This window comes from Hydra vulgaris, chromosome 04, assembly GCF_038396675.1.
Source record: "Hydra vulgaris chromosome 04, alternate assembly HydraT2T_AEP".
NCBI classification, from domain to species: domain Eukaryota; kingdom Metazoa; phylum Cnidaria; class Hydrozoa; order Anthoathecata; family Hydridae; genus Hydra; species Hydra vulgaris.
Genome location: NC_088923.1, coordinates 51,134,058 through 51,144,161, shown reverse-complemented (window position 1 = coordinate 51,144,161; position 10,104 = coordinate 51,134,058).

Below are 10,104 nucleotides of genomic sequence, written 5' to 3'. Positions count from 1 at the left end.
CATAGTTAACCATCAGCCGATGCTGATAGTTTTAACAACATCAGATATTTTTTTTTGGATTTTCTACGGAAATCAATTTCTATATGATTTTTTAGGTATCGCGCTAAATTCTTATGCATATTGTCTTGATTGCATTAAAAGTATTAAATTCCTAACGCTTATGCGAAGGAAATGCTTTAAGGGTAAGGTAACATGAGAGGAAGAAAAAAAATTCAAAAAAATATTATAGGTAGAAAATAAAAAATATTTCAAAAAAATATTATTGGAAATATGCCTAATAAAAGTTTGCATTTATGCAAAAAGAAGAAAATCTCCAACTGGTATGCCTTTGTCATGGTCATTTTCTTTTCCTGTTAGCATCTCTGGCTGAAGGCAAGAGATCCTTTACCAAACTAGCTTTGACTAAGAACACTCTAGGAGCTATTATGGAACAGGCTTGTTTTAATGACTCTCTTTCTTTTAATCGAAACAGAGCTGCAGATGAATGTTAGGTTGAATGTGTTACTTTTAACTTTGCTGATAAAAAAGCTCGGTAAACCGTAGATAATGTCAAAAAAAATTTAATTTAAATCCAGAGTTTTTTTTTGCTTGCTGTTTAATTTTTTTTAATTCTTAAAATGTCTTAATTAAAATAGTTTTAATATTATATGTTAATACTAAAAATGTTTTATAATTCTTAATTCTTTTATTTTGGTTGCGGTTAGTTTAGGGTTGGGGGTGGTCATCCAGCTAATTTTTACTGACTCACCAGGAGCGTTTTAAAGTCTCCATGCGTCCCCGCTTTGGGTACCTAAAATGAAAAATAAATAAAATATTTATTAGTGTTTATTCGTAGTTGTATTTAAGTGCTATTTATCTAATTTGTTGGAGTTTTAAAATGTATTAAAATTATAGAAAAGTTTCTTTAAAAATTAGAAAAACTTAAAATAAAAAAAAATAACAAAGCTTGAAGCTCTTGTTTGGACATAATACGCTAATAAATCATGTGTATTCCGAATATATAAGATTTGAAACAATTGGTAAACAGGAAAAACATATTTGAAATTCCTTATAATAAATTTGTATAATTATGTTTTATTAAATAAGTTTACTCATTAAAAATATTTTTATCTAATATTAGTAAACAATTTTTGGCAATTAATAAAAAAGATTATCATAAATATTAGTTAGTGCTGACCAATTAAAAATTCAGTTAAATAAAGATTTAAAATTTTCGTATATCTTGTCATCCGACAAAGAACTAATACGGCGTAGTTTACTCATAAAAAATATTTTTGTCTAATATTTGCAAACAATTTATAATAGTTATTACTAACCAATTAAAATAAAAATTAGTTTTTGAAAAAGTATAAATATATGAAAATATTATTTAGTTGTGAAACAGTCTCGCAAATGAAAGACACAATTGAAAATAAACAAATTAAACTAGACGAAGAAAGTTATATGAACTAGCCACATTAAATAGTAAATAAAGTGTTTCTACCTGGTTCCGAAAAAGCACAAAAAAGTCGACAGCAGAAAAAAGCTACTTCTTTTTTTTTGATTGTAGAAGATCTCCTCAATACAAGAATAAGGGTGAGCATTAGGGATGTGACTTTTTGGTAAATTTTCGGTAGTTTCCAACATAGAAAAAAAATGAACTTTGGTTTGAAAGTAGCTGAAAAGTCATTGGTTTTATTAAGTTTTTAAAAATGGTCACTCACCATGACCTTTGATTACACACTATCCCATATATCAGTGAATTTTTTTTCTTCAAAATTATATTAATTTGGGTCTCAAAAGAACCAAAATTTTATAGTGATCTCAAAATTTATAATCTTTTTTACTGAAACATTTTTAAAAAAATGTTCAAAAAATGTCAGAAAAAACGACCTTTTCAATTTTTAGTTACAAATTTTTGTTTTTTATATATTAATTTTAAGGAGTTCATTTTTATAAACCATTATTATTTTTGGAATTTATTTGAATTTCTGGTTCTTTTGAGACCGAGGTTAATATATACTTTTAAAGAAAAAAAATTTACTGATATATAGGAGCCAGTGTGTAATCCAGAGTCATGGTGGGTGACTATTTTCTAAATTAAATAAAACCAATGACTTTTCAGTTACTTTCAAACCAAAGTTAATCTGTTTTTTATATAGAAAGCTTTAGGTATCAAAAAGTTACATCCCTAATTTGCTAAGTGCATCCCTGCACTTAGCCAACAAAAAAGTATAAAAAAAGTCTTTGCTCTATGGAATTATTAGCGGATGTCACTTCAGTCAATCTGCAACAATAGCTAAACAATGGCAACAATAGCTAAAGTAACCGACTGGTATTGGTAACTTTGTATAGCAGCAAATGTTAAACATTCGTTATGTAAATGTGCGCAGAGTCAAGCTGAAAATCCTGCTAATAAACCAGGTCCTTCATCATTGCTCCATGTTAAAATGAGGCATATTTTCCATTGATCGGGTATCAACCTTGCCAATTTAAAGAGATAAAAAAGGGAAAAAATATATTTGAGTAGCTACTGAATATCTTACAAAATGGGTGGAAGTGAAAGGTATTTGAAAAAAAATTCTTTTAGTGTTCATGCATATTTTATAAAACTTTTATTCAGATTTAGTGCATCTGATGTAGTTTTACATGACCAAGAAAAGGAATTTAACAACCAGTTTATTGACGATTTCTGTAAACAAATTAAAATAACAGTGCTATAAGATCTGCATACCATTCTCTAACCTAAAGGGTTTATATAATATTTTTCATAATTTAAATATTTAATTATTTAAATTACCTTTTAACAACGTTTCCTCAAGTATATATAAGTAAGAAAAAAATGTACATGTTTTTTTTAAGATGGCTATATATTTTTAAATATAAATTAAATCCTGAAATATTTTGTTTTTAAAAAGGTAATTTTATTTCCTCATATTAGCATATACACACCATATCATATTGAATATATATTTTTTTAATATATTACTAATTTTTCATAAAACTAATTTTTATGTAATTAGATTTCCATACTAACGGAGCAATTTAATCAAATTTTGGTAAGACATTTGCTCGAGCAAATAAACAAAGAAAGTGACGATTTGGACTTCTTTAGTGATCCAGTTGTTTTTGCTTATCGCATTAATATTCAAACACCTGTAAAGTATTCGCCTTTACAACTTATGTATGGAACAAAAGCTTGTCCTCCATTAGATTTAGAAAAAGATGTATGCGATGTTTCTGTTGATAAAAACAAAGACATACTTCAACGAATCATTACTCTTGGAAAATCCGTACAAAATACACAAGAACAGGCAAAGGAAAATATTAAAACAGCGCAAGCGCAACAAAAAGTACGTTCAAGAACAGTCAGCTTCAACCTATAAAATTGGGAAAATGGTACTTAAATACAACCGTCGTCGTAAAACACAAATGGGCTGCGCGGTTTATCGGTCCTTTTATAATCATAGAAGAGTTAGGAAAAGGTGTTTACAGAGTTAAAATTGGAGAAACAATTATCAAATAAGTTCTTAATGCTAGTAACTCAAAACTTTGGTTATCACTTACATTAGTTACTTCACCAACTTCTAATGTTTCATTGAAAGATGTTCATTTGAAACAAGCAATAACTTCAATAGAAATTATAGATTCAGAAGATCCACCCCCACCAGTTGCATGGTGGATACAGGAACTGAATCGAAAACAAGAAGATAAAGAAATTTTGTAGTCTACTAAATGGCTAAAAGACCGCATTACTGACGCTTTTAATACTAACGTTAGCCTTCATTTAGTAAATAAAGAACGATGTCAGTCAACACTGATTTCGCAATGGATAGAAGGATTTAAAGCTTTGCGTCATGACTCAAGTAAAACTTTGCATAATTTAAATTACTGGGTATGTACAGCATGTTTTGATGTAAAATGTTTATTTTGTAGGCGGTCTCGGTGGATTGATATCACAGTATGTCCGACGCCAAATGCGACAGTTATAAGCAAGATTTGTAAATAAAAGTAAAAACCTCGCTTTAACAGTTGTATTGGTTCAGCACCAAACTAACGCGTATGACTATGGTGTTTTTGCTGCTGCATTTGCCTTTACGTGGGTTTTAGGAATAGAAAATTTTTATTAAAATGAAGATGATAGGCAAAAGCATTTAGCATCCTGCCAAAAAATTAAGATACCAATTGCCTTCCTAGAAAAATCAGGAAACAAACGCGGAAGAAAACCTCAGATAACATCTGTCATAAAAATTAAGATCTCAAATTAACATCTGTCATATAACTTTAAATGCTATTTTTTATTGCAATGTAATGATTATACACATTTGTTATATTTATAACGTATTTATTTTTTAATTATGTTGTCTTTTTATTTTTTCTGATATTTTTAATAACTCAGTATACTTGACTCGACTCAAATAAAGTTTAATTTAAATCTAACATAAGCAAAAAAGAAGAGATTGGGAGTTTTATTTTTCATAAACTGCAAAAATAACTTGAATATTTTTCATGACCGATTTTTATGACCTATTTAATGTGTTTTAAGTTCTTGATGTTGTATAAAAATTCCAAGCCTATGTCTCAAAATTCAAAGCCTTACAATTTTTGTCTTGATTTTTAAGTTTCAACCCTTAAGAAAAGTATACAATCTACAAAACATAAACTTTAAATTATCAATCTCATATTCAAGTAGAAGCATAAATTGGAAATATTTTAGAAAATAAGTCAAATAAAACTAACTTCAGATGCACCGACATAAGTATTTCTAAATTAAAGTTATTTGAAAATAATTAATCAAATACATTTACATTGATTTAAACAAACATTTTTCTAATTTATTGTTTTTATTTTGATTATTTGATATTTTAAATGTAAAAATATAATATCAATTAAATGGTACAATATTAGCAACAAGTAAAAGAAAAAGAAAACTTTGCAATAACTTTTGCTTTATAATATCTTTTTTTTTATAAAGAAGAAATCTTTCTCATTTGAGTTGAAACATTATTCTGTAAATAAGCAACTCCTGCTCTTTCCCATCAAAAAAAGTATGTAATTAAATAAGTATTTTTACTAATTTATTACTGCTCTGTTCTTTTAGAACATACACTAACATAAATTATATATATATATATATATATATATATATATATATATATATATATATATATATATATATATATATATATATATATAAATTAGTAAAAAACACTTATCTAACTTTTTTTTCTTCAATTTTAAGTTTCACCATTGCTGGATCATCAGGAAGAGTTCTGCCTGATAATCCAGCAATTGTGAAACTTAAAGTTGAAGAAAAAAAACAGTTAGAAGTGTTTTTTACTAATTTATTATTGCTCTGTTCTTTAAGAATATTAAACATTCTATTTGTAAAATACACCAACATAATTTATATATAAATATATATATATATATATATATATATATATATATATATATATATATATATATATAATATATATATATATACATGTATATATATATACATGTATATATATATATATATATATATATATATATATATATATATATATATATATATATATACATGTATATATATATATATATATATATATATATATATATATATATATATATATATATATATATATATATGTCAAAGAAGATGACAAAGGAAGTATTAGTGAAGTGTTCGATGCTATTGGATTAGAAAAATTGAATATTGTTCACATTCAGGTGAAACAGAAGAAAAGTAAACCACGACCACTAGTTATAGAAATAATTCATCAGAAACAAGTTTCAAGTATTGCCAGAGAACTAAATAAAATTAAAGCATTTCGACATTTCAATTTATTATCAGAAACGATATGTTGCAGGAAACTTAAATCAAAAACCAATAAAATATTTGAAGCACCATCAAGATTAAGATCGATAGTACTTAACTTAGTAATAAGATAGTAATAACGTACTTATACTTGAACTTCATTAAACAATAAGTTCGATGAACTAATCAAAGTTATTAAAACAAACAAAGTTAATGTAGTTATGATTTGTGAAACTTGGTGGAATAATGAGTCAGTAACTAATATCAATGGATAAACCTTATTTATAAAAGACAGAGATGATGGTAGAAGTGGAGGAGTATGTATATATATAAAAAACGATATAAAGGCTCATGAAATATCAGAAAAATGTTTAAAAAACCCTGATATAAAACGAATCTGGTGTATTATTAAATTCAGAAATGAAAAAATATTATGTGGTAGTATCTACAGAACCGGAAATAGAAACATATGTAACTGATCCTACATCACAAAGTCTATTAAAATAATTCATTTAAAGAAACTATTAAATATACTGAAATCCTTATTTGTGGGGATTTTAATTTCCCCACAACGAGTAGGATGGAGGATTATTACGGCGAACTAACTGATAACAAAGCAAAAATATTTTTAGAAGGTTTAAATAATTGCTTCATGCATCAGAATGTGATTGAGTCAACCTTTCAAAATAACATAGGGGATGAAACGAATGTACTTGATTCGATTATAACTGAAAATAAAACTAGAGTTACAAACTGGCACACCTTCCACCATTAAGAGGTATTATCCATGGTCATCACATTATTAGATTTAACTACAGCCATACAGAAAAGTGTAATAATAACAGTGTGTTTAAAAAAGACAAGTTCATTCACAATCAAGGGAAAATATATGAATTAAATAATTATTTTAAAAATATAAAACTGGAACAATGAATTTAAAGGTTAGAAAATAAGCGAGTGTTACAAAAAATGGCTAAGTTGTTACAAAGAAGGATGTAAACTTTTTATTCATATCATTAAAGTGGGAAATATTCAAACCAACACAAAAATTCTCTGGATAAATAAAGAATGGAAAGCGTTGTCAAAAGAAAAAAGAAAAATTTGGTTCAAATGTAACGGGAAGAAATTCAGAGACATTCATTTACTTGCAAAATACAAAGAGATAAACAAGATATTTTAAAAGAAGGTGAACCAGGGAATCAAAAATTTTTAATATGATCTTGCTTTAAATTCGAAATCTAACCCCAAGAAAGTATATGCATAAGTAAATAAAGTTTTGTAATAGATTTAAAGGTAATTGCAAGTACATTAAATGGGTATTTTGCATCAGTATTCATCAAGCCGCAAGATTCATCTGTTCCAATCATAGATATAGAAACACAAACTTTTTATATAAATCCAGATTTTAATGTCTCTGTTGTAGAGAATTACTTAAGCTAATTGGATACTAATAAAGCAACAGGAATGGACAAAGTTCACCCATAAGTTCTAAAGGAGTGCAAATCCACTTTAGCCTAACTCCCATCATTAATGTTTAATAAACAATAATGTTTAATAAACAAGTAAACTCTCAAAGTTTAGGTCACGTGCTAATATCATTCATCTGTTTAAAAACGGTAACAATTTAGACCCTAGCAACTATCGACCTGTATCTTTAACATCTGTAGTTTGTAAAGTCATGGAAAGAATAATTAAGGATAAAATGATGAAATATTAAGTCGATAACAAGCTAATCAATAAAAATCAACATGGATTTGTTAATAATAAAGGTTGTGTGACGAACCTTTTGGAATCTCAAGATTTCATCATAAATTCAATAGACAATGTTTGGGATGTAATTGTTTTGTTTTTAGATTTTGTCAAAGCGTTTGATTCGGTTGATCATGAAATATTAATGTTAAAACTGGATGCTGTTGGTTTTAAATCAAAATAATTCAATTGGTGCTAAACAAAAACAGAGTTCAAAGTGCGGTGATAGGAGATAATAAATCTGAATGGGAAGAAGTTGTGAGTGGAGTACCGCAAGGATCAGTGAGAGGACCATTATTATTTGTAACCTATATCAATAATATCTCCAATAAAATAAAATCAAGCTTCAAACTCCATGCTGATAACACGAAAATCCTTAGAGCAATAAAAAATAATAATGATATAATTAACTTCAGCAAGATATAGAGGTATTAATGGAACGGTCTAATGAGTGGTTGATGAAGTTCAACTAGCAAAATTGTAATATTATGGCACTTTGAAATAACCAACACAAAATTTCAATGAAAAATACAGCTTTAATGTACTCAAGTATGGAAAAAGAGTTAGGTGCGTACCTTTCTGACGATTTAGGATAGAAACACCATGTAAATAAAGCAGTAAATAAAGCAAATCAAAAGCTAGGTCAGATCAAACACACTTTTACATTCTTAGATGAAAAAACAACGAAACTCTTGTTTAGAGGCTTAGTTCGTCCGCATTTAGAATATGCAGCTCCCATCTGAAATCCTTATTGGCTTAAATCCTTATTAATAAAGATAAACTAGAGAATTGTCAGCAGAGTAGAATTAAAAGTTTAAGAGGATATAACTATGAAGAGAGATTAAAAAAGTTGGGTTTACTATGGCTGGAGTTAGAAGAAGAAGAGGTAATATAATACAAAATTTAAAATATTTGAAAGGATACGATATCATAAACTTTCACATAAAACCAGAAATGTTAGACAAAGACCATAAAACTAGAAGCCACAATATTAAACTAAGAAAAAAATATACGGGAAATATTAAACGACGGTTTTGCACCTATACAACTGTAAATGACTGTAATAAACTAAAACAAGAAACAATAGATGCAGTTAGTATCAACCAATTCAAAAACAAATGTGGTGAACAACTTGAATACTAATTTTTATTACTTTATAATTCAAGCTGTTAAAGTACAAACTCTAGGTAGTTTGCACTAATCACTTTTGAAGTGTACAGCGCTATTATATTATATTATATTTTATATATATATATATATATATATTTATATATATATATATATATATTTATATATATATATATGTATATATATATGTATTTGTATATATGTATTTGTATATGTATATATATATATATATATATATATATATATATATATATATATATATATATACATATATATATATATATATATATATATATATATATATATATATATATATATATATATATATATATATATATATATATATATATATATATATATATATATATATATATATATATATATATATATATATATATATATATATATATATATATATATATATATATAACCAATCACCACTTTCAATAAAAAGGCTACTCTTTTTTCTCTTTAACAATTGCTTGTTTTCTCTTACATACTACTCCAAAAGACAAACATTAACAAACAGAATAGTTGTGCCAAGTAACTAGTTAAGCACAATTCTCATAACGACTTGGTGAGGATGAAACTATTATTATTCAGTCAATAAATTACTTTGTTAACATTTAAAAAAAAGCTGTAATATATTTTACTTTTGTTTATTGGTTCAATTAAAGCTTAGAAAAATAATAAAATTCACCAAAATATTTAACGAAAAAAAGACAACTTTATTGAATATTAAAAAATATAGTAATTTCATGTAACCAGGTGACAAATATATATATATATATATATATATATATATATATATATATATATATATATATATATATATATATATATATATATATATATATATATATATATATATATACATATATATATATACATATATATATATATATATATATATATATATATATATATATATATATATATATGCATATGTATTTTTATATTCATATGTATATATATACATATATTTTTAAAAAACAACAGTTTTGTTTAACACTTTTTTATTTAGCTGCCGTGTCGCAGTGGTAGCGCATTTACCTCAGAAATAAAGAATCCGTAGTTGAACCCCCACCTATGAGCAACTATTGCGACATAGGTTAGGAAAGAGGCGTTAACTTCTTATTAAATCCTAATCCTCGGTGCTCTGTTATAACACTGTATTGCCTTTTTAGAGCACCTAAATGAAAATTAAAAAAAAAATTACAACTATGTCTCTTTATCATATTTCTTATTGCTGCAAAATTTGATCAAATTTTGATAAAACCGTTATTATTTTTTTAGTTAAAAAAAAAAGACTTTGAACATGATTGAAAATTGTTAAATCTTTAACCATGATTAAAAAATTTTAATTATGATTTAATTGATTGCAAAAATCTTTAATCATAATTTAAGTTGTTATTAATGCTTAATGCTGGTAAAATTAAGTCTAT